A 26,539-nucleotide genomic window follows, 5' to 3' on the forward strand; every position below is an offset into this window, starting at 1 on the left:
TGCCCGCGCTTAACGCCTTTCTGAGAAGGAGTGACGCAGGACATCTCTGCAGTCATAATATTGAGTTGGTCCCACGGGAAAGCGTTGTCGGAACTATTGGAGGGGACTGGTAAATCCCGTGCTGAGAAGATATTCATTGTGGTTGTGTACCTGGTGGCCAAGAGGGACATTACTCGCTGCTAGAGACGCACGGCAGCCCCCCTCTATGGAAAAGTAGTGGTGGGGCCTCGACAGGTGTGTGCGCCGAGAACAACCCATTTATGAGGCGGCCTGTGGTTGCCCTTTGAAAACACAACAAGAAATGGGGAGGGTGGTGTGCCCACTATGGAATTCCTCTAGAACGATAATTTGGTTGAGGAAAATCACTTGTGCCCAATAATTAAACCCAGAGATTTTTTTTCTTCAATTGTACTTATATGTTGATGCAGCGGTGTATTACTAAATTCAATAAAATGTGGTTATTAAAAAGAAACCTATATAGCATACAAATGATGGTTGGAAATTGGGTTTCTGTGAACATGTCTATCATTTGTGCATCACCTAGTAAAGTGTTGTTTTGTTGTGATATTATTAAACTCTGTTTCCAGCTTACTTCAGAATTACGAAAAAAGGGGGGCTTCATTTTTGCTTTCCTACCTGCTGAATACATACAGTTCATTTCCAGATATTTACATTTTGAATTTTTGTTTTTACAAAAATTAAACCTTGAGTGCCTTTCCTTCCACCTTCTCTGTACTCCAGCAAGATTGTCACATTATTACTTTAACAGCTCATTTCACTTTGCAGTCATAGAAAGAAAAGTAAACGCCAACCCCCATATTAAAATAAGAAACAGTTGTCAGAAGACACTGCCTGACACTGGACCTCTGTCTTTGAAGCACTGGCAAATGTGACAAAATAAACACAGAATTTAAAGGCATCTTTATTTATTGCTAGCTAGTGGTATGCTGTTCCTCATAAAGTGGTGCCTAGTCATTAAAACTCAGAGAACCAACCACCGTAATTAGTAATGATAGTGAAGGTGGAACCTGATGTTGGAGAGAGATTGGAGGGGATCCCTCTCTTTCGGAACAAGGGTCCTCACACACCCAGCAAGCTAGGTGTCATGCTTCATCATCTGGACCTGCTCGTTGGGTCGGTGCTGCAATACCAAACGGGCACCCGTAAAGGGGCTCTTTATCGGAGATCTTATGTTCCTCGCCGTACGATGAAGTGGGGGGGTGTGGCCTGTGGTGTGTAGATAAAGTGCAGTGAATGAGTGATTTAAAATAGGTGGGATAATCCAAATAACACTTTTATTCTGGCTGGCTATCCACCTCTATAAAAACAGAAAGAGTGGCAGCCTTCCTGACGTCAAGGTTCAGTTGAAGCTATGCTCATCTTTTGAGGTCAACATGTTTCTTGCCTCATGGTTATTTCAATCTGTGGCAATTCTTCAGGACCTAATCTGTGAACAGTGAATCTATCTATACTATGTGGTGGGGCTATTTGCTACCTACCACATGTATGCATTACGGTACAAATTCTCAGTAGTGTGGTTCAGTAACCTTAAAAGAGGGATATATGAAAATGGAAGCACCTCTGTAAAACCAGTATTCTGGTCACACAGTATTCCTCATTTGCTCTCTAAAAAAAGAACTCCTTTACTCTCCTATCCCCACTAGAGTGAGATAAAATGAAACGACGATCTAGGCACATAAAAATAGATAAAAGTGTGAGATCTTTATATATTGCTCAGACTTCCTGACTCACCAAAATTCAGCTCATGACTTGCCAGTGGGTTGCGATGCACAGTTTGGGAAACACTGATCTGGAGAAAAAAAATTAACAGACCAACTCTCTAGCTCTCACTCGGGGGGCGTGGCCAAGCCAGCTACGAAGATGGCCACCTGGCTCTGAAGCTCTGCTGACCTTTCCAGCCCACTAGCATATTCCTGCACCAAACGCCGTCCAGGAGTCCAGAATTTCGGCGTACAATGCGGCGTAAGACACGTTGACCCCGCCGATCCGTCAACTGCTCCGCTTGGTACCCGCAATCGTGATCGGCGGTGACGAGCAGCCACGGAGACACGCCCCGTCCCAGCACGAGTTTCGCACCCGGCCTCCCTCCTGGCGGGCAGGGCCGACAACAACCTGAATACGGTGACTTCACTGAGGCCTGCGACCTTCTTTAGTCCGGAGCAACGGTGAGACGCGATGCACCCCCGCCCCGAGTCTTGAGCTCTGCCCCGACCTGTGGCTGACTTCTCAGGCGGCCTGCTATCCCCGCACTGACGCGGCCTGGTCCGAGTCGTGGTGTGGAAATTTAGCTTGTAACTGAACATTATCTGCGCCATCTTGCCTCTCCCCAGCGCCACGCACAGCGAACGCACGGCCGCCATTTCAGGCACTCCACTCTCTCTCCCCGCTCATTGTCGATCGCCAGCGCGTCCCCCTGGCGCTGCAAGCATCCCCCCGCACGCCGACCACCCCCGCTCTCTCATACATGGGCCATAAACCCTCTCCTTCTGCGCGACCCTGCCATGGAATCACACCCCGTGCCTGACCAACACCTCCTTTCATCCCATACATGGTCATACATCCTTCCTGATAACCCCCATCCTCCGCGCCAGATTGTCCGAACCGATCCCAGGCCATCACCTAGCCCTACGGATGCAGTTTATCGCCCCTACTGTAAGGAAAACACCCCACATCAAAGGGATTACAGCAGATCAAAGCCCCTACCCCCTGAGACCCGACCGGTTGCACACACCCACGGGAATTGGCGGAATGTCCAGCTGTGTGATAGCCATCTCCTACTGTAGGAGGGGTGGGGACTCCCACTGAAGATATGTGTGGGAACGAGCTCGAAGTGGGGATTCCGAGGAAGTTCTTTCTTGTATCAAGACAATCTCAAGAATGTGCCATGTGTGATAAACCTGCAATAAAGTCATAAACCTGTGTATAAGAGGCCAGGCCTCAGAGATGCAGTTAGAGCACCTCGTGACGATACCTTGCTGTCTGATCTGATGTGTTCTGCTCCGACGGAATAAAACTTTGTTTCCTGCCTTCCAGTCTCCGGCGCCTGCCTCTTTATTGGTTTAACATCGAATGGTATAAGAGGCGATTACCGCCGGGCAATACTTGAAAGGTTATCGACTGAAACTGCCGCTACCGTTTAACAATTGGCGTCCCAAGCGTGGGGCCCATCAGCGACACGTGGATCCAGTGGGAGAGGTCCCGACGACAGAGTGAACGACTGCAACGATCGGGAGAGCTCCTGCCCGATAGACCCTCGTCTGGCAGCCGATCATCCGAACTTCACTGGTTCCGAGCAGACCTCTCTCTCGAGTGATCTACGGTCCTGACTGGGAACCATCAGGAGTGCCGCGGCAAATACGGAGAGTAGAGGACGATCGGGCGCTGGAGGCGGAAGACGAGAAACTGTCCACGCGGTCCGGGTAAGGTCGTGAAACACGACAAATTGCGAAATAATTGATTGATTGACTGAAATACTAGTATTGCTCATTGATTGTTCTCTTTGAGATATTCGCTGTCTACAAACGGGGAGGAGTAGAAATACTCGCTCTCTCTCCCTTTGCAGATAGTGAAGGGTAGGTAACGCAGACTTTTGTCCCCGTTGTAACCCGTCGTGCCTATCTTTATCTCCCCACTGATTGATTGTCCGAACATTGATTGTTTTGAAGAATAGTGCTCTTTGAGATATTCTCTGTTTGCAAATAACGTAGAATAGAAATATTCTGTCTAGTCTTTGCAAATAGTGAAGGGTAGGTAACGCAGACTTTTGTCCCCGTTGTAACCCGTCGTGCCTATCTTTATCTCCCCATTGATTGATTGATTGTCCGAACACTAGTTGTTCGATATTGGTTCTTTGGAGGTATTCTCTGCTTACAAATAACGAGGAATAGAGATATGTCTAGTCTTTGCAAGCAGCGAAAAGATAGGTAGTGCTGACTTTTGTCCCCGTTGAAACCCGTCATGCCTATCTTCTCCCCACTGATTGGTAGTTGGTTCTGCCCGGACCGCTTATTAGAGGTGAACCATCCGGCTCCTCTGGAAGGCACCCCTAATAAGGACATGTTCACTAAAATACGAACTAATCGCCGTAGTTTATAGCAAGCTATGGCATAAAATATACAAAGGGGGACCCCGAGAGTCAGTGGCCACTGGTAGGATCCTTTTTGACCCTACAAAACTAAAGAAACGCTAGGAAATAGCCTTTTGTGGGATATATGGAACTAGGGGAAGGAACCAAGCTCACGGTCAAGACGGCCACGAGGTAGCCCGGCTCCATCGCTCTCGCTGCCTAAACATGTCTGCCCTACCACCCACCCCGCCCAGTAGACACGACCGAAAGCCTGTTGATACCCACCATCGACGTCACCGAACTTGACTAGGATCACGCACAATTGGACTATGCCATTTTCCGATTACACTGTAACTAGATTGCAAATATGTACAACACTCCAACAAAGTAGTATGATTAAACATTTTAATAACTTATAGGTATAACAACATTCCGACAAGATGAACAGGATAAAACACGTTTTAAACAACTATTTACATGACAGTCTGCTGCGACCTGCATCCCAAAGCATTTACGTCCACGTGACACCGTCCTCGCCTCTCCTTCCTCGAAGTTGCAACATTGGCCTGTTTTGGGCGGTCCTTTTAGTCGGCCTTGGGCTATAAAAGCCATGCAAAAATCCATTGACATCAGTGGCGGACAACTGTGCGAATAGTCCGGAAGCCACACGCGGCGCCAAGACCCTGGCAACGCCAAGGTGGGTCTGCCACGTCGTGCGGATCTTCCCATTCTCTTCTTCTTCCTTCAATAACGAAGGGTGCCCTGGCGGGGGGAAGCGACGCGGACGGGCCTCCCCCGCCTCCCCAGGTGGAGGCTCGCCAGCAGATGAGGGCACCCCAGCCATTTTACTCGCCGGCCAGCTGAGTTGCACCCTGCCATTTTACTCGCCGGCCAGCTGAGTTGCACCCAGCCACTTCACTCGCCGCCCGGACGAGTTGGCGCCCCTGCACTCGACCACCGGACAACCACCCAAGCACGGGTTCACCAAGATTGCCACTAGCGCCCGACGCGAGGAGTGGGCCCCCGCAGCAGAGTGATCGGGGACCCACCCCGGTGGCGATACCATCCGAACTGCTGCTGTCGCTGCTACTGGACCCCCGGGGTGGCGGTTGATCTTTCAGATTCAGGCCCGGCCCGCTGGAAAGACGGCTCTGGACTCGGAAGCTTGTCTGCTTGGGCGTGGGCCCCACCCTTGGAAAAACGCCACCACAGCTTTGCAGATTCTGCGGGGGTCATTGGCCCTTGACTCCCGCGGACTTCCGGTAAGGACAAACCGCCGCCATTGTTCTTTGCCCCCGGGCGGCAGCCACCTTGCCTCCGCTTGGCGCAGTGAAAAAGACTGAGGCAGGACGTCGGCAAAAAGACCCGCCTACTGTCCCGCCCTAAGAACGGATCACGGCATCACCGTGAGACCGTGGTGACACCATGCTGACGCAAGCTTCTGTTTGAATTATCAGAAGACACCGCGGCCTATCCGCTCGGATCGGGTCCGGTGGAATCTCAACATGACCCGGTAGGAACCAAAACTGTACCTCCCCATCCCCGAATCACGATTCATGCTGTTCTTTTCCATCGATGCCAACGAAAGTTCTCGAACTACCGAAAGGAATTCTGGTCCGACAGCTAATTCATGAAAAGACTTAGACTGTACACTGGCCCGACCTCGCCCCAAAATGGCGCCGATGTAGGAGAGGCCTACAACTCCTTGTGGCGTTCCAGTCACGTGGCATTTGTGTTAAAAGGATATGTATGTGATGTTTCCACACATGATGAGCAGAGGGACGGGAAGGGTACTGACCGAGCATACGTACAACCTTACCGATTGCTGACCTACCCATTTTTATTTAGCGTTTTTATTCTTTTATGCTAAGATAGTGTTGCTCATGATACTCGACGCCTCTCACACCGTGGCCGGCCTGAATGGTTGTAGGCCCGTATTTGTATACTGACATTGTTTTAAATAAAGGTCTTCTAAAAGGGATTACGGAATCAGTGTCATGACAAATTATCTAGGTTGGTAAAGGTTTTTCTTTTGAATAAACGATTGTTACTCCCAATCAATAGAAAACAGATAATGCAGACCCCATTTACATGAATCTTTTTGATTAACGGAATTTGTGCCCGTCACACCTGTCTTTTCCAAGAGTTGTTAGAAAATGGTCAACCATAGCTTAAGGTATATGCCGAATGCAAGGTATGGTATCTTGCACCATAATACACAACCGATTGAGAAATGCATGTACGACCAGGGAACCTGAATTTAGGAGATGAATGAAATAGAGCATCTTTGTCTCGGGAGAAAAGAATAATAGGTCTGTGGTATTACCCACTCCTGCGGCTAGCCTGGTACGTGGTAAGTAGAACTTTTTCGTGTCTACGCGCGCTAAGGTACTTTGAATACTGCACATCCCCTCCCCTCTTTTCCCTCTCTATAGGTCACAACGAAGTTCCGACTGAAGTATGGAGTGGACATGGACCGCACCGTGTTCAGTATCGGGAAAAACATAGACAAACGTTGTGGGATAGTGCGTAAAGTGCAGACCACCATTGGGAACATGAAAAACTGTATGGTATGATTGTGCGTGTGTGCTACGATTATACGGTATGAATGCTTGGGTCGCTTGAAGAGAGTGTCATCGTATGATTGAAGTGCTCGTCCATCGATCAAAGGGAGGAGAGTAAAAGGTCCGACAACCCCCCCCCCCCCCCCCAAGATAAACTACAAAATACTGAAAATACGCAGCATGCAAAGGAAAGAGGACAGGAAAGGAGAGGTCCCCATACTCAACGTAGCCCTGAGTCTCCGTCTTAAGTTTCTGCGCTTGATGCATGTACTGTCACACCCTATCCGGTATTCGTGTGTGCGTGATCACCAAATTTATGTCTTTCCCCCGCTTGTGTTTTCTTACATAGAACAGACCCATGCTACTCCATGTTGTGTGTGCACCAAGTGGCCTATTATCGTACACATGTCTCTCTCGTTTTGTGCCGTACATATGCCAAATAGCCTACTTGATGCACACGTCTCCGTCTCACTCTCACTCTCTCCCTCCCTCACTCACTAAAGGCTTCCTTGCCCACTTTCTTTTTGAATAAATTAACGACACATACCTCCTCAGTCTGTGTATAATTGGCCTCAAACACGGTGGTGTTCGAACAAATTGACAGAAACAAAAACGACCGTACTTTACCACGTTACTACCTCTCCTTTCTGCAAATGTTGAGCTTAAATGGCTGAGAAAGAAAGGACAGGTAAGACGACTGATGTCTCCCAATTTTGCCCTCATCACGGGGACTATATGTCAGTGGTTTTCGTTTTAGAGCTTTAACAACACCATCTCCACCGCCCAGAATTGCCTCCACCCAATTACCCCAAACTAGAATGTCTAAGCACCCCGTTCTCCCAAAATAACCCCAGCCCTGTACTAGCCGTCTCAGAGTATTTCGGACAAAACAGCTGGTGACCTTATTCTCTAAAGGTACATTGCCTAAGCTGACGGGGGTTACCTATTGTCTCCAGCAAGGAAAAATGTTTAGCTTATGTCCCTCCCCGAAATAGATACCTATGAACCCATGACAGTAGCACCTCGCACTTTTTTCATAAACTTAGCAGTCCTCGGAGGAAAATGTGTATTAACAGAACTTGTGTTGAGATGAACGAGTCTCTACCGGAGAAGCCGGTTCGAATTTTTTTAATAGACCAGAAGGTTGACAGATGTCAGGCTTCCTGCAACGATTATAGGGCACAGGAATCGACACCTAGCAGGCCAGACGATGAACAGGAACACCCACAGAAACCTGCACCACAGCAATGATTAATAGACTAGTAACACACACCGACATAAGAGTTAATAGACATCAATCATGCAGCAACCGATAAAAGCATTTCCCCAACTACTCGGTGGTTGGGAGAGAGGATGAAGTGTGTAAATGTCTTCCCTGCCAACTCTCTAAGATTTTGTTTCTTGTACTCATTTAAAGATAACGTGCAGCCACCGGAAGAGAGGGGTCAGACGTGACGCACAGCCTGGCTACGGACCATGGAACATCTATGACATCGACCAAGGGGGAAGCAACGAAGCAAAAAGGGCGTGAGACGAGGCACCATTATCAGAATGATAAGCGATGGAACGAAGGGCTATCTCGAGGCCCCCTGCTCGCTGACCAGCGTGCCTGAAGTCCCAACCCGTCGAGCTCGATTGATGGGCTCAGTGCTGGAAGATTCTGCCCCCTTGGTCCGCTTTTTGATCCGACCCCACTCCACCCCCTCTTCCCTCGGCATCCCGAAGCACGTCACACCCTTCTCTCTCTCTCTCTCTCTCCCTCTTTTATATGGATTTTGAATTTGACTTAACTACCGAAGAACAAAAAGCGGGTACCCCGTCTCAAAGTACCTATGATGAACTGTGTTAGAGAACAGGACTGTGATCGGAGAACAACGAATGGTCACACCCTGCCACGTGAGAAATTGGATTTGAGCTGGACCTTAGCTCCACCGCCGGTGCTCAACAGTGCCAACAAAAGAAGAACAACAACAAGAGCTTACCAGTGATGGCTCTTTATAATAGGACACTGGAAAGAAGAACTCCCTCCCATGACTGTAACTAATGTTAAGTTGAATTCCTCTCTCAACCACCATTTTATATTAACTATCTTCCTATCGAGTTTTCATGATGTTGCGTCAGTCACTTCCGACTGTACACTGAGAAGTTAAGGAAATCTAACTTTGTATAATGACATTCATACAACACCAGCCATGCACACGACTATACTGACTATTTTTGATCAACACGAAGTCTGGGCCTTAAGTAATGTGCGAAATATCCCTTGTTTTGCCAGAAACGTTTCTCTCTTTTTTTTTGCTTTACAGTATCATGTTTGTGCTCAAACAAGCTCCCCTCCTCCTATCTCTGGGCCTGACATGCGGCACAGCTGATGTAATTTTGTATGTACTACCTCCTCGCCTACTTTATCAACTGTATGTAACTATGTACAAATGTGTCATATTACTCCTGCCTGCCCTAAAAACTCTGTATCTTTAAGGAATGCATAAAAACATTAACGGTATTATAGCTGAAGGGTTAACGGAGGTGAATGTCGGCCAGGCAAGCTGGCGAGATATGTTAAAAGGGAGGACTGTGGAAATTTAGCTTGTAACTGAACATTATCTGCGCCATCTTGCCTCTCCCCAGCGCCACGCACAGCGAACGCACGGCCGCCATTTCAGGCACCCCACTCTCTCTCCCCGCTCATTGTCGATCGCCAGCGCGTCCCCCTGGCGCTGCAAGCATCCCCCGCGCGCCGACCACCCCCGCTCTCTCATACATGGGCCATAAACCCTCTCCTTCTGCGCGACCCTGCCATGGAATCACACCCCGTGCCTGACCAACACCTCCTTTCATCCCATACATGGTCATACACCCTTCCTGATAACCCCCATCCTCCGCGCCAGATTGTCCGAACCGATCCCAGGCCATCACCTAGCCCTACGGATGCAGTTTATCGCCCCTACTGTAAGGAAAACACCCCACATCAAAGGGATTACAGCAGATCAAAGCCTCTACCCCCTGAGACCCGACCGGTTGCACACACCCACGGGAATTGGCGGAATGTCCAGCTGTGTGATAGCCATCTCCTACTGTAGGAGGGGTGGGGACTCCCACTGAAGATATGTGTGGGAACGAGCTCGAAGTGGGGATTCCGAGGAAGTTCTTTCTTGTATCAAGACAATCTCAAGAATGTGCCATGTGTGATAAACCTGCAATAAAGTCATAAACCTGTGTATAAGAGGCCAGGCCTCAGAGATGCAGTTAGAGCACCTCGTGACGATACCTTGCTGTCTGATCTGATGTGTTCTGCTCCGACGGAATAAAACTTTGTTTCCTGCCTTCCAGTCTCCGGCACCTGCCTCTTTAATGGTTTAACATCGAATGGTATAAGAGGCGATTACCGCCGGGCAATACTTGAAAGGTTATCGACTGAAACTGCCGCTACCGTTTAACAGTGGCAGCCGGCTGGGGGACGCTGCACGGCAGGCCTGTCCGGCGGGGGGTGGGGCGGGGGTAGGAACGGGGGCGGGCCGCGACACACTGGGCCCCTTTGCCCTCAATCACGCAGTAGAGAGACCCTTGCTATTTAACATCCCCATCGCCTCGGCCTGGAGCTGCTGCTGGGGGGAGCCTGAAGCGCGTTGTGCCTCCCTGTGCTGGGACAAATTAGTGAGATATCTGCGCCACCGTTGGGGACTACAGCGTCCATGAGAGCATTCACCCCTTGCTCCCTCTCGTACACCAGTGTACTGTGCATCCTGGCCCTGCATCGGGGCACGGCGCCCACCAGTTGACTGTGCTCCTCGCGCCTGAGGGCCCGTGCCCTTTGGGCGCTCCCCTCTCACCCAGCCACTGCCCTCTGGGTTGCCACCTGCTGCCTCTTGCTGCACCCACATAAGATTGGGCAAATTCCCCCAACTGAACCCGGGCACCAACTGCGCCACACCCCAATCAACAGCAACAGGGTCCACTCATAACGGACATTGCCATTTTGAATTCCTCCTCGCACATCATTAGGGAAAGGGCTAATAGTGGAGGGCACACCCGCTGAGGCCTGTGGGGTTACGGCAAAGCAGTTTTGACACGGCATGGGCCGCAAGGACCCAAAACAAAGGACTGCCATTTGAAAAACTAGTTGACACCGCTCCGCAAGGACCCAGCCATGGCGGAATCTGCGCACCAAGCGGGGCAAGAAGATACTCCCTCAGACGCAACAGCTTCCTTACTCCGCGAGATGCGAGCGGGTTTTAAGACAACCGCTTTGATCTGCTCGACAAAACCACTTCAAATCTGGGGGCCAAAATCCAAGTGCACGACAGACGGCTCGATGCAGCTGAAGCACGCATCTCCGACATGGAGAATGGAACTGCACAATCCGCCGAGCGTCTAGAAAGGGTCAAGCGTATTCTAAAGGAGGTGGCCATCAAAAATGAAGACCTCGAAGCCCGTAGCGGCTGCAACAATCTACGCATTCTTGGCGTTCCGGAGTCAACCCCCACGGGCCGAATGGATCCATTTGTCGAGACTTTGTTAATCAAATTATTCGGCAAAGACTCCTTTACTGCTAGTTGTGTAATTGAGAGGACACACAGATCCCTAGGACCTCGCCCCAACCCAGGTCTTCCCCCCCAGGCCCATCGTGGCACGTGTAATGAACTTCCGGGACCGTGCCGCTGCACTTCGCTTGGCTAGAGAAAGAGGTGACTGACTGGCAGGGCGCAAAACTGTCCTTCTACCCAGATTTTACAGCCATGGTACAGGACGCACAGCTTAAATTCAACGGAGTCAAAGCTACCCTGAGGAACTTGGGGTTGCGGTATGGTATGTTATACCCTGGCAGGTTAAAGGTGGACGGCAGGGCCCGTATCTTTGAAAACCCAACGGAGGCGCAGGAGTTTTGCCGAGTCTACAAACAGAACAATCTTCCCTCTAACAGGGCGGGATCGGGCCCTTCCCGACCGCACAGCGGATCTGACGCAAGTGCCTAACTGTTTTCCAGTGCTGGCACGGGAAAACTCAGCACCAAGACTCATGTAACTGGTTTCAATGTAATCTTGGGAATATGCTTTTTGACATTCTTGTATTGGCATTGCATTTAGCTGGTAGCTCGCCGGGGCGTTGCCGCCCCCATGGTGTATCCTTTGAGAATGGTTTGGTAAACTCTGGGGTACTGTTTTTTGAGATTTTAAATTTCAATGTGAAACAATTTGGTACGTCACGTTCTTCGTTACGTTGGGAATGGCCCTGCCCCGGATGGGGTTCGGCTGGGTGGGGGTTGCTCAAATTTAAACATCATGTCTCACGGGACGTCAGGTCGTTCACTGCTGTTAATAATTGTTTATTGTCGCCACAATACAGTGTTGAAATTGCTATCCCTGATAAATGGTCCAATTTGGTAACGTAGAGGGTCCCTCAGACCTCTTCCTAAAGTCCTAGAACGTAAGGGGCCTTAATGACAAGAGGAAATGTAGACAGGTGCTCCATTATCTGTTATGAGACAATGTCGATATCGCTTATTTACAAGAAACACACCTCCCCAAAACAGACACGGCACACTTTGGTGCTAGCTGGGGTGCACACATATTTTGCTAATTACAGTAATTACGCGAGGGACATGGCCATTGTAATACATAAAAGAGTTCCCTTCCACTTTAGCTCCATGCTTCAAGATGACGAAGGAAGATACCTAGCGGTTTCTGGGACCCTGCTGGGTAGGAATGTTACATTGCTTTGTGTTTATGCCCCCAACACAGATGCCCCAGACTTCTTTCATTCCCTTCACACACGACTCATGCGGATGCAGTCACAGACGTTAATTATAGGTGGGGATTTCAACCCATTACTCAACCCTGAAATAGATTGCACCTCTAGGTCTCCAGACGCTAAACCGTGAGCCCGCCGACCACTGCATGAGCTCTGGGACCGGTTCACATTGTTGGATGTCTGGTGCAAACGTAATCCAAACACCAGAGTAAACTCATTATTTAGGCCAGCACAACACCTGGACGAGGATTGATTATTGGTTGCTCTCCCCCGACATTTATGGTTGGTGCGCATCAGTTAGGACCCTTCCTAGTACTTACTCAGACCATTCCCCAGTGAAGCTACACCTTAAGGTACCCCCGCCCAGAGGGCTTTGAACGTCAGTGGCGCTTCCCTAGCCTCGCTTTGCATGATGAAGTGTTCAAAGAAGAAATACGGAAAGCCATAGAGGAATATTTTGCTATAAACACAGGCTTGGTGGACACGTGGGCAGTTTTGTGGGAGGGTTTTAAGGCTATTATCAGGGGTACATGCATACCTAAACATGCAGGAGTCCTCAGAGACCTACATAACACACTGGTGCGTCTAGAACGCAACCTTCAGGCATTAGATGAGGCCACCACAAGTCACCCACAACCCACTTATGAGGGCAGAAGGTTGGTGATACTGGAGTAATACAGGAAAACAGCTGACCAGGAAATGTTATTCTTAGGGAAGTATCAGTCAGGCCGACGATACGGCGAGGGCGAGAGACCTGACAGAGTTCTGGCCAAACTCCTGCACCCCCCATATCACAAAACTTACATCACTGAAATATTCTTCCCAGACGCGCACACACATACACCTCCACGGCGGACATTCAGAACACATTTTTGGAATACTTCTCTGCTCTATATTCCACCACCATAGGGAGTGATTACAAAGCACAAGAATGTTATTTAGACGAGATAGCCTTAGTATATCTCGAGAAATACATGCAGGATTTCTTGGCGGAATCCATTTCGGTTGCAGATGTAATATTGGCCATTGATACGATTCGTGGCTCATCATCAGCACCTGGGCTCGACGGATTTACCTGCGACTTCTACAAAGAATACAAAGAGCTATTAGCTCCAAAATTCATCGAGGTATATCCTGAGGCATTGGAGACACAGATTTTGCCCCCCACCTTCAGAGAGACAGTCATAATTCTCCTTCCCAAACCTGGCAAGGACTCCACGCAATGTGGATCTTATCGGCCACTATCCCTCCTAAATTTAGACTATAAAATCTTAGCTAAAGTTATTTCCAATCGGTTGTCCCAACTAATGGAATTCATAATTTCACCGGCTCAATCTGGTTTTGTGCCACACCGCTCCACTTCACTTAATCTTCGAACACTCTTTTCGGTCATTCATCGGATAAACCCAGACACTCCAGCAGCTGCCATCCTTCTAGACACGGAGAAAGCCTGACTCTTTAGAATGGCCCTTCTTTCTCTCTGTGATGAGGCGCATGGGCATGCCATTGGGTTTCAGTGGCACAACACTGTTGCATAACAAACCAACTGCTCGGTTACGCCTAAACGATTTGCTCTCATGTCCCTTTCAGTTATCCCGTGGAACCAGACAGGGCTGCCCACTGTCTCCACTGTTATTCATTCTGGCCATGGACCCCTTTCAGGAGCGACATTTACACAGGGGCCTACATTTGACACCGGCCCCCTCCTGGTTTCCCTGTATACAGACGACACGATCCTCTATGTCAGACACCCTCACGATAACCTGATCAGGGAAATCATTTGACTCGGTCGCTTCTAGGGATTGGGCATAAATTGGCACAAATCCGTTATATCTCCGCCGACAGCCAGTACCCAAAAGTAGGACTGCAAATTCCCTTTAGAATGGTGCACAGATTCAGGTAAATATCTAGGAATCCATATCCACTTAGACACCACTCAAATCTTAAGTCTGAATTCTGGGCGAGCAGTCGACAAACTCAACTCAAATAGAGAAAAGGCTGAGACTACCCTTATCACTTGCAGGCCGAGCGTTGATTCTAAAAATGGTAGTACTCCCTAAATTCTCATATCTTTTTAATAACATACCTATTCCTCTTACCAATAGTTTTTTTCAAACACTTCGTACTCTATTATCCAGACGGATTTGGGGTGGGAAACCTGCGCGAGTCCGATGGGCTGTCCTCACATTACCCTATGAGAGAGGGGGATATAATGTTCCAGATCTGCGGTTATATTATTTAGTGGCCCAATGTAGCTATGCTTATTCGTGGTATCACCCGGTTGCCTGAATCCCATATCTACGGCCAGAGGCTGACCTCGTTCTTCCTGGACAGCTCGTGGCTATTCTGCCCACGGGCTTCCCCAGAGATCCATTGGATATCCAAACCTTTTCCTCCATGAGCTGAGCATGGAAGAAACTTTGCCGGGTCACAGGTACAGAAGTGCTTTACTCCTCGGCTCTGCCCATCGTAAACCCCCGTTTGATTCCAATCTCGGGAGAGCGATTGGTTCAGCGCACTCTTGCCAAATTTGAACTCTAACGAATAGGTGACCTATTTCCAGATGGCCACATTTTTTCCCTGACAAAGACACCCGTTTACAAACAGGCACCATTATGGACAGGTTTGTCATGGGCCGCATCCGCTCCGCCCTACGCTCCACTTGTCCATCCTTCTCGGTTGAGCCTACCTCCTTCCCTCCTCTCACTATGGTGATTGAAAACGCAGACAACATACATCTCACTTCAAAACTTTACAAGGCATGTGCAGCACTGAAACCGGTTGATGAAAGCAAAATCCGTAGAGCATGGGAAGTAGATTTGGGAACGACAATTACAGATGAGCAATGGGCCAAATGTTGCTCGGTTACACAGGGCATCTCGCTGAACAGCAGACACAAGCTTCTACACTTTAAATTCTTACGCCGCACAAATTTCACTCCGGCATTGGCACACAAGATCGACCCTTCCAAGCCACACAACTGTCGTAAATGGTCCGCCCCTCAGGCCGATTTTGCACATCTCACCGGGACATGTCCGAAACTGCAACACTACTGGGAACGCATACATTACACACTAGGGAAAATGACCAATCTCTCTCTGACTCCCACCCCGGAGGTGGCCCTGCTGGGTTATACAGTGAACTTCCCTAAAAAGGTTCGGCGGTTTGCATCACTTGGCCTGCTGCTGGCGAAGCGAGAAGTGGCCATCTATTGGGGGCGCAAATCTCCCCCGACCGTCCAGAATTGGCTGCATAGTCTAGCATATTGTAATGTCAATAGTGAAATATACACAAGTGTGATGCCTAGCTTGTCTCGTCCCAGAGATATATGGGGCCCTTACCGGTCATACATTGAGGCACTACACCAAAACTCAGATCTGCAATTGGAGCAGGGCATAGTACCAGAGGGCGTGGGGTAGTCGTGTGTCTGCAAATGATACTGATCTATTGTATTATCGATGCGGAGTGACATTCATATATACGATTATTCAACACACAGAGCATGAATACGGGCTGGGGGTAGTGTTATCAGCAGGGATTCCCCTCTGGTTTCCTTTTTTTTACACGACACACTGAATGCAACAGTCTTTCATTGCCTGGTAATTATCTCGAGGATTGCTAACTGTGATAATCATTGATATGGATATGGCTTGACAATGTATACTGACGTATTGATGAACAACTGCATTTGTGTAATGTTTTTGGATTGGGAAAATAGAAAATAAAGTTAAAAAAAAATAATAATAAACTCTGTAGCTCTCACTCTAGGTCAAACTTAAACACTTTACACCAAGACATCCAGCTGCATGCATTTTACTCAATCACTCATGAAAGGACCCAGAAAAGACCAAGGAATGTGCATAATATCCCACCCAACAAGACAACCAAAGATGAATTCCAGGACTCAACTGCATGATGGAAGTTAGGCAGAGGACCCAAGACCAGACCGCCCTGCGATGCACCAAAAAAGCCATTAACAATTTACCCTTGGACTAGTTGGACCAGCAGTTCACTTGACCCAATCCCTGCCTATCAGACAACAAAAAGACTCAGCCACCCCATCTCTCAAGCTTACCAGTTACAATTGTGAATAGCTCATCCCATCCAGGTATTTTCTTTTAACTCTGGGACTTTGAGTCCTGGTTTATAATGGATTAAACTTGATTAAACCTAGCATATAATGAAACAAGCATTTGCAATGCAATAGGTCTCGCATTTGCGATAGTTTGAGCTATTGGCATGGTAAATGACAATGCCTTTTACTTATATGTTTTGAAAACCTGCAAGTAGTGCGTAACACACAACGTACTTAAAGTAGGTGCTTACGAGAAGCAAGACTGGCAGTAAAAGAGGTGCAGTTACTGCCAGAATTGCTTCTCGTAAGCAAGTACAAAGTACGTGTTTACGCACCATTTGCAGGTTTTCAAAACATAAATAAAAGGCATTGTAATTTACAATGCCAATAGCTCCAACTCCCGCAAATGCATTGTTCTATCAATCAATTAGTAGATTTGCAGAGCGCTTCTGGTCACCCGGGAGGGTATCCAGGCTCTGAGGGTGAGTGGCAGAGAACATTTATGACTACATATCGAGTGCCTAAACTCACCAGTGACTGACAAGGCACTCAGTAATAAGACAGACCTATCTAAGAGTTGGCAGGTAATGACCGGTACTCCACCCATTTCTCTCCACATCACTGGCTTCCACCCTGCCTGCTCTCCAGCTAGAACTGGATTTCCTTGTATTATTGCTCTATTTATGGTTCCCTGTTATACTATTCTGTTCTCATGTGGTTTGTGTTGTTGTGTTTTCAGTGGTGGCTTGTGTTTGGTTCCAATGAACGATGTCATGGTGATTTTTTGTTTTCTAATTGGCATTAAACTATTTTTGAGGAGCGTGGCCAGGTTATTATTTTATTTTTCTTTGCATTGCTAACTTTGGGGTGTTACACAAGAGTTGCTTTAGCCCTTTAAAATATCGATTCATTCGCATTTCAACTCGATTTACAAATAAAAGTATCTGCAGACAGGTTATTTGTGTTTGTTTTTATCCACCGCATGTCCTGTGAATATCGGCTTCTGATATTGCACACTCAGGGCATTGTCAGCTTCTGTTCTCCCTGAGCACATTGCTGTCTTATACCCCGTCCTGTGTGTACACTGTGCATATCTGTGAGAGACACTTCATTTTTTCGTCCAGGATACTGTATTTGATGTTGTCCCTATGTACACTATGAGTATCGGCATCTAATATCCCTATGTGCACTGTGAATATTGGTGTACGATATCATCCCTAAGTGCACTGTGAATACAGTGTCCGATATCGTACCTATGTGCACTGTGAATGTTGGTTTCTGACATCATCCCTATATGCACTGTGCATGGTGGTGTCTGATTTCATGCCTATGCGCACTGTAAATGTTGGTGTCTGATATTGTCTGGTTGCACTGTGAATGTTGGTGTCCGATATGGTCTGTGTGCACGGAATATTGATCTCCATCATCCCTATGTGCACTGTAAATGGTAGTGTCTGATATCATCCCTATGCGCACTGTAAATGTTGGTGTCTGTTATTGTCTGTGTGCACTGTGAATGTTGGTGTCTGATATGGTCTGTGCACACTGAATATTGGCGTCTGATATCATCCCGACAACAAGGGGTAACAAGTGCTATACAAATGCAAACCTTTTACCTCTCTTCTATCCCTTCACTATCCTTCTCACCCCAAATAACTGACTAATATCCACCACTCAAATTACTTTCATATTTCACTGTGCTAATTCACCACTAATTTTTTATGCGTTTCCGGAGTAGTATGCTACTCGCTAAAAAAGCACTTCAACACCCCATCAGGGGTAACAAGCACTATATAAATACAAACTTTGTTTTCCCTCTTCTATCCTTCAGAATCCAAATAACTGACTAACGTATCCAACACGTAAATTGCTTTCATATTTCACTATACTAATTCAAAACTAATCCTTTATGGGTTCCGGAGTAGCATGCTACTCGCCGAAAAACATGCAATTACAATACAATTCTCTGAATATTGGTGTCTTGTACTGTCTGTATGTACTATGAATACTGATGCCTGGCCTAGCATTGTGCGCTACAGATATTGGTGTATGCTAGGTTGGGTGTCTACTCTGAATATTGGTGTCTTGTACGGTCTGTGTGTACTATGAATACTGATGCCTGGTTTTGCTACATCTTGCCCTGTGAACTGCAAATATCGGTGTCTTCTATTGCCTCTGCGAACTCTGAATATTGATGTCTGATCTTGCGGTTTATGTGCACTGTAAATAGTAGTGTTGGATATAGATATCTGTACACACTGAATATTGATGTCTAGTCATGATCTGTGTACAGTGAATGTCGGTGTATGGTGTTCGCTGTGCGCCATCTGAATTTTAACATATGCTATTGCTCTGCAGGCTGTCACTATTGGTTTCTTACAATGTTTCTCAGTGTACTTTGAATATTGATGTCTGATCGTGTTCTTTGTGTGCCTTGTTGATATCAGAGTCTAATACTGTTCTGTGTGCATTGTGCATAGTGACATATGATATTACTCCTTGCATTGAGAGTATTGGGGTCTGGGTTTCTTGTGTGCACTGCAAATAATGGTGTATCATATTGTCTCTTTCCACTGTGAATATAGATGTTTGCTCTTGATGTGTGCACGCTGAATAGTGAGATCTGCCAATGTTTCTGTGTGCACTTTTAATATTCATGTCTCTCTGTGTACACTGAGAATGTTGGTGCCCGACACTTGTGTACACTGTGGATATGGATGGCTGATATCGCATTTACTGCACTATGAAGTTTGGTGTGACATACTGTTTATGTGTATGGTGAAAATTGATGTACGATCTTGCTTTGTGAGTAAACTGAAAAATATTGTTGTTTGATAGCAGTGCACTAGCGCTGGGTACAAACAAATGAGACGTCAGGCTGCTAAAAACATCAGAAGCACAGGCCAACGAACAGACAGGGCGTGTGGTTGAACCGAAGACCTCTCCCTGACTCGATCTGCCAGGACAGGGTTATCACTGAAGCTTCCCTCAAAGACAAACAAGCATTTGCAATGCAATAGGTCTCGCATTAATTAAGTTTGAGCTATTGGCATTGCTAAATATTGCAACACCAATTGCAACAAAGGTCTATAAATTGTAGGCCAAAAAAATGTGTATTTATTTTTGTAGCAATGGTGGCATGCTGCGCTTTAGATGAATATGTTTAAAAGTAAAGTGCGCCTTACTGCGATTGCTACAATAGTTAATTGTGGATGCGTTAATAATTGATGTGTGCACTGATGGCTGGTGGTGTTAGTGAAAGGATCTGAAAAGAACTGGACACTCACAATGAGGGCCTGGATGTATTACATTTTGTGAATGCCATAAACCACATGTGTGCTGGTGGGTACAAAAGGTACAAGTGGCCTATTATGAACTGGTCTGGAATTCTGGGTGGGTACTGGCATGTACTTGAGAAACATTTTCAAGAAACTAGCCATGATGGTAAATACATCTTAATACGGAGTTTAGTTCCACAGTTTTCTCATTGATAAGCACTTTAAGCAAAAAGTGCTTTTATTAACTAAATCAAGGGTACACAGTCAAAGTATTGACCGTGTAAGTGTGAAAGCCTGAGCTGGCCCCTTCGGATAGAAACTCATTACCTGATAATCACCTGGATATGTCATCAGTGGATGCGTATCACACTGAGCAACCTTGACTTCATGATTCTCTCCTAGCATAGAGCAGAGTGAGTTGACAGCATATGAAATGTGTGGTCACAGCACTAGGCGCTCACCACTGAAAGAAGAATGAACCAGTCTAAAATTACATGGATGGCTCTAGTTGATAGGCAATTGAATCAAACTCGTGTTTTCCAGACAGTAGGAGGCAGGAGTGTTCTTTACTGAACAGATTTTAGAATCAGATCGCGCAGGGTTGTTCGCTTCAATCTAAAAGGAGTAATTGGAGATATCTAAAGCTGAAAATCATGAATAAAATATCCCAGCGTCTATGGCACATCTTGCAGACATTTTTCCTGTCATTGTTGAAAACAGCTTGTTGGCAAAAGACACTTCTCCATTCATTACGTCGCAACGCTGTCACTTTAAATGCCATGTGCCAACTCTGGAAGAGATGAAAAGTTCCATTAAATGTTTTCCTCAGCAAACTTCCACGCTATTGAAGCATTTTGTGATGAGCGAAGGAGGACGCAACCTTTGTTTCAGAAAACTTTTCATGGCAATTAAAGCTAAGACATAGCTTACAAGTAAAGAAAACAAATGTTTAGCTGCTGCAGAAACGTTTTCTTTCAAACGATAACTTTAACTGTCAAGCCTTTCTCGCTGAGCACGGTGGCTGGCAAAGCCAAACAGTGGCTGAATCATTCCTGGCTGACTTGAAATTCATTCAATGGAGTTGAAAGGTTGTGGAAGTGTCGAACGTTATGGAAAGTGAGGGAAAGCTGTTTAGGAGCTATGACGTTTCAGTTCTTCAAGGATCTACTATGGAATATCGAAAGTAACAACATCCCGGTAGACGAATATTGAATACAGGATATAACAAGAGGCACTGAAGCTGACGAGGAGGGAGTGGGAGGGGGGAGTGGGGGCGGGCACAGTGGTGCGGGCCCCAGTTGTAAAAGGCAGGGAGAGGGCGAGATTGAGAAAGGGAAAGATAGGGATCAAAGGAAACAAGGACGACACCTAGCTAGACAATAACAAGCAAGAAGGGGGTGGCAAATGGTGTGCACTTTGATGTCCTCAGTGGCCACGCGGCTCACTGAGGACATCAAAGCGGCCGTGAAAGTGATCAGGCAGTGCTTTTCAGGCTGCCAAATGGTGCGCGTGCCCGGCGCACATGCACTGTGTTTGGAGGCCTGAAAAGCCACTGTTTGCACTTCCAAAACTCGCTTACTATAAGTCTCGCCAGAAAAGCGCTAAAGCGCTGTCTCAGACGAGACCTAAAAAAGCCCCTTCCCAGGCTTTATCGTGCTTTTGTTTTTCTGCTTATTAGCGCAAGTCAGTGAGGTCTTTGAGACACAGAAGGCAGTAGGGGTACCTGGTACGCTTATGCATTCGGTAGGGCCAGCATCAGCATCCAGTTACAAGATCGGGTGAACAAATGTTGCCGATCAAAAGAAAACAATCTGAGGGGGTAGGGGCAGTGCACAGAATAGACCAGACGACCTCCAGACACTATGGTAAACAGTAAACAAAGAGGGAGGGGTAAGTGGTTGCAACAACTATGATATTGCATAGTAAGTAGACCTGCTGACTTTGATCTTGGGGACCCGGGTTCGAACCTCGGAGTAGGCTCTACAAAAGTATGCAGATGGCATTAAATAAATGTAACAAATATAATTATGCAATAGTCGAACCTGTACAGTTACAGGATCGGGTGAAACTGTTGCTGGGCCGAACTCAGGAGTCGAATGGGCAAGGAAACAAAGACGGAGGGGGGAGTGCATGGAACAGGCGCCTTTCAAAACACCTCTTATGATGAGCAGGAAACAAATGCTGTGTGTGTTTTATGGGGAGCGAAAAGCGTGCCTGCGACAGCAGGTACGAAAAACTCATTTAAGAAAATAGAAACAGAAGACTGTAAACAGGCCCGGTTCTAGCGGGACGGCCGGGTGAGCCAGGCCCACCCAAACAGGAGCCTTGGCCCTCGCAGTGAGGGCTTGAAGGCAGGCGCGCAAAGCACACGTTGTGTGTGAGAGCCCGGGCCGAGACAGCTTCACACACACACACACACACACACACACACACACACACACGTCTTTAAAAGACCATATACATGTTAACGAGGCTTGGTTTATATTTTCACCCCTTCATCTCCACATGGCAAAGGCGACAATGTTCTGCTGCGTGGATATTTCTTTTTCTATGCAGCGCAGGAGAAAAGAAGTTTGTTTATTCCTTATACCTTTCCTGTCCCCTGCAGCTGCTTATCACATCAGGCTGTGACACAAAGTTTGACTAATGGAGTAGGTAAGAGAATGTGTTACTATTTGTTTTTCTTTTTAAAATATGCACAGGCCTACGAGGACACATACTTTGTGTGTGCTTCATTTAAACAGTTTTTATCATTATCATGGCCGATGCAGGACAACAATAAGACAATACAAAATGCCCAGATAACGCTGGTGATAAAGGATCCTAATGGAGAGCAATCATTTGTCTGTTAGTAGTTTTTAAATGCAGATGAACTGTATTTTATGTGGAAGCTCAGTGGGTTACTGCCTAAGTCACAGAGATCCTTGTGTTACTTGCAATTCAGAAGTTACAATCCTAACATAGGACAGTGACCAAGGAACTGTCATTAAAGAGCTGCATACAAACATGAATGATATAGTTAGAACTTCGCTTTCTTTTTTTGTGATATAGTCAGAACTTCCCCAGTCTTTCATTATTCTAATATTGCTAAAATGAGTATGTTTGGGCAGATATACATTTTAATCAGTAAAGCCAACCCCCCGACCACTGGAGTATGCTTTAAATTCTGTGTTTGTGCTTCTGCAGACCTAACCCTCTTAAAACATACTGCCCACCAGTATGGATGACATGTCATTCCTACACCTTGTAATCCTCATTGGCTTATGTGACATTCCCTGTAGACGATTTACATACTTGTATGATTCATTGTCTCTGTATAATGTGTGCATGGTGTAAAGTACTGACACACACTACACTGATATGAGTAGCGCTGTGCAACAAACGAAATGCATATGAGAGACGGGCTACATAAAGAGGAGGGGCACTGGTGGAGAGTGGCAGTGAGGGAATCCGACGAAGAAGTCATGGGGGGGAGCTAGGGAGAGATGAGGGGTATTGCTGGAGGGTGGCAGTGAGGGAGTAGGTCATGAGGGGGGTGGGCTATGGGGAGATGAGGGGCACTAGTGGAGGGTGGCAGTGAGGGAATCCGAGGAGGAGGTCAATAGGGGGGGCCATGGAGGGATGAGGGGTACTGTTGGAAGGTGGTAGTAAAGGGTATTTACGGAGAAAGAGGTTATTGGTGAGGCGCCAAAAAAGACTTTCGCATCTGCGCTGAAGCCAGCCCTGTCATGGCCTTTCTGTTTTTGTTTATTTAATTAGCAGTCAAGTCATAAGGGCTACTGTGGAACATACTTTAAAGTGCGTGCTAATTATATTTACTGCTATATTCAATGTTTTAAATTTGAAGGTGATTTTACTAATGTTTTTACCAGGAAAAATGAAAGTGGGGCCCGATGGTGCCTGATATGGGGCTGGGGCCCAAGGTCAGTTGTCAGATAAGGTGCACTGGTGAGGAGTAGTGGATAATCAAGCCTGTAAGGGAGTGCGCTGCAGTGTCCGGGGTCAGGTGGAGGTAGTAATGAAGAGGGTTTCTCCCTGAAGGTTCGCACAGAGGGAGCCTGAGAAGTGTCATTTGCCTGAAACTCCCACCTCAGAAACCTCCTCTTCCCATCAAAGTAACATTACATGGAAAAAACACTTTTTGAGAGTGATAATATTTAGAAAGAGATTTGGAAGAGAGTGCATTTTACTGGGCCTTGTAAGACTAAGAAGAGATAAAGGAGGACCCTAAAGCAGGCCTGCCTAGACATATATGCGACAAATCGAGACCACAGTGGCCCACCCAAATGCACCCTTGGCCCACCCAAATAAAAATTCCTGGAGCCGGGCCGGACTGTAAATAAAGCATTCCGAGTAACAACACATGTAAAAGGGCCAGTCTTCATGGGAGGTATCTACAGAAGAGAGGAAGGTACCAAGAAGGGACTACTAAGCTTCTACACGAATCAAAAGCCACCATTTACAAAGGCCAGTAATAGGATTCAATTGAAAGGGTGGGCAGAGTTTGAAGTCCATACCCGAATACAGTTGGTCTCACAAAGACGCGTAGGCGCTGCCTAGGCTAGACCTAAAAACATACTGGAGGAGCTACGCAAATAGATACTCGAAAACTTGATCTGCACCACAACACTGCTAGTCAAGGTTTGTGCACCAACATCAAGAAAAATTCTCAATGAACAAGCCTCCAAACCTAGACATATACCGCTGTATCTCAAAACAACGCGCTTGTTAATGCACTTTTAGCGAGTCCCATATAAATACGTGTTCCCTGCTGGTATATTCATACTCATAAGTACAATGCTAAAAGATAAACTGCAAAACCCATAATGCAACATGCGGCTGACTACCAATTGTTGCGTCTGCCACAGATCGACTTGATGCTCCTTCAACTCACGACTATCCTACAACGTTGCTGTGGGGCTTAAATTCATAAGGAGAGCTGGGAAAACAACTATAAACATCTCCCTAATTTTCCCAGTACCCCGGGAACTGCTAGACGTAACAAATAAAAACATTTTACTTACCTTCTAGCACACCCTCCTAACCCGGTAACTTCAATCCCGGAGCGGTGCCTGCTTGATTTTAATCCAGGCCCCGCCCCCTCTCCACCCAGCTGGCGACCCAACCTCCACGCTATTTTGTCCTGGGGCTGCCTTTGGCTCGCCTATATCTACATCTCGGTCTCTTGGGAGAACCGGACCTCGCCGTCCGCCGGCGCGAGGACCGGGGACTACTTTGTAGCCGCTAGTAGCTACACTGCCAAGCTGCCGTCTTGTCTTTTCCCGGCCCCTGCTGCTCCCACTGACAGGCGCACAGAAGCCAGTCCATACAAGAGTCAGACTAGGACCCCACACTGCGTGGCGGATCCGTTCCACGTGTACGCGAGGGAGAGGCGGGGCTTGTACGAGTGGGTGAAGCCATGCGAGGAAAAGCCGCTACTGATGCAGGAAACAGAATGTTCAAGTCTGAAAATGGGCGGGATTAGCACACAGCCAGTGTTGGTTCCTTGTTAGACAAGCCTTCTGGTAAAAGAGAGAAACAATCATTGGCAAAGCCAACAGGTCTAGGAAATCCTTTAGTACATCCTTTTATTTTATTTTTTTATTTATTCAATGCGATTTTATATAGCGCGAATATTACCCGAAGGTGTCAGAGCGCTTTTCAAAAGAACCAGTTGCGTTACATAAGGATTTTGGATTACATGAGTTACATAAGAGATACAAACAAGCATTGGCATAGCCAATAGGTCTCGCCTTTGGGACCTTATAAGTATTTAGTTATGCAGCACAATATCCTTACTGCAACAACATTAACTGTTGCATGGCTAAACACTTATAAGGTCCCATTGGCTATGTCAATGCTTTTTTTTCTTTTTGAGGTAATATATATCCCTTAATATCCTGCGTGGTGTGTGTTGTCGGTTGTCATGGGGATTTTTCTCTGGACGAGGTCCATGAATAAATACTTGGAATGTTGCTATAGTTTTTACCCAGCAGATGGCGCTTCTAGCCCACATAAAGATATAGTTATATTTAGCTGCATTCTAGAACTGGTCATGCCTATCACAAGCCAATTTTCCATAACAATGTCAAATAAACAATTAAACAGCGTTTTAACCCCTTCAGTGCCGCCCCTTTCCCCGCCCTGTGCCGGCCGTTGTATTAGCGGGCGGGGTTTATGACGAGCTGGTCTCGTCATGGGCACAGCGCGACCGCGGCCCATGACGAGACCAGCTCGTCACGGGCATTGAAGAGGTTAAAATGAATGGTATTATTTTAAGTCTGCACCATGTAGGTTTACTTTCCCACAAATTTCGAGTCTACGGGAACTGAAGTATAATACCAAGCCTACTGCATAAACCCACGCTTAGCAGGAGAAATCCGGTTTTCTTTTACACCTGCGCTGCTTTCAGAAGAAACTGTCAAAAGCGAGAGCACTGGATCTCCTCTCACATTCTGCGATAAGGGTCTCTAGCCATATGAAATCTACGATAGTGCATGGGGAGAAAGTTTGTCCGGAAAGTCGTTGGACTTAGTTCTTTGACAACATTCGACCTGAGGAGACGTGACAGTTGAGGAACCTGGAGGAGAGTGAAAGAAAAGATGCGCTGTGGCTTTTTCAGCATGCGCCTCGAGCTAAAAGTAACAAGCCCGTCAGGGAGTGGTGCGCGCGTGCTCGTGTTGCTGGTCTGAGTAGTGCGCCCGCGCTCGTGTTGCTGGTCTGAGTGGTGCACGCTGAAAGTTTAAAAATACAAGCCTGGGAGTTCTGTGCGCACGCGTGCAAAAAG

The 26,539-nt window shown here is 47.0% G+C and overlaps 1 protein-coding gene across 1 annotated transcript in view; it reads right to left on the bottom strand.

Moving 5' to 3' along the window:
• CNPY2 (canopy FGF signaling regulator 2) overlaps window positions 1-25,024 on the bottom strand; it is a 59,350-nt gene extending 34,326 nt beyond the window's left edge. The window contains exon 1 of the mRNA XM_085600331.1: window positions 24,777-25,024. The gene's annotated coding sequence lies outside the window, so the exon portion shown is untranslated. The remainder of the gene's footprint in view (window positions 1-24,776) is intronic.
• Window positions 25,025-26,539: the final 1,515 nt, after the last annotated feature.

This window comes from Triturus cristatus, chromosome 4_2 (genome assembly GCF_964204655.1).
Source record: "Triturus cristatus chromosome 4_2, aTriCri1.1, whole genome shotgun sequence".
Taxonomy (NCBI): Eukaryota; Metazoa; Chordata; class Amphibia; order Caudata; family Salamandridae; genus Triturus; species Triturus cristatus.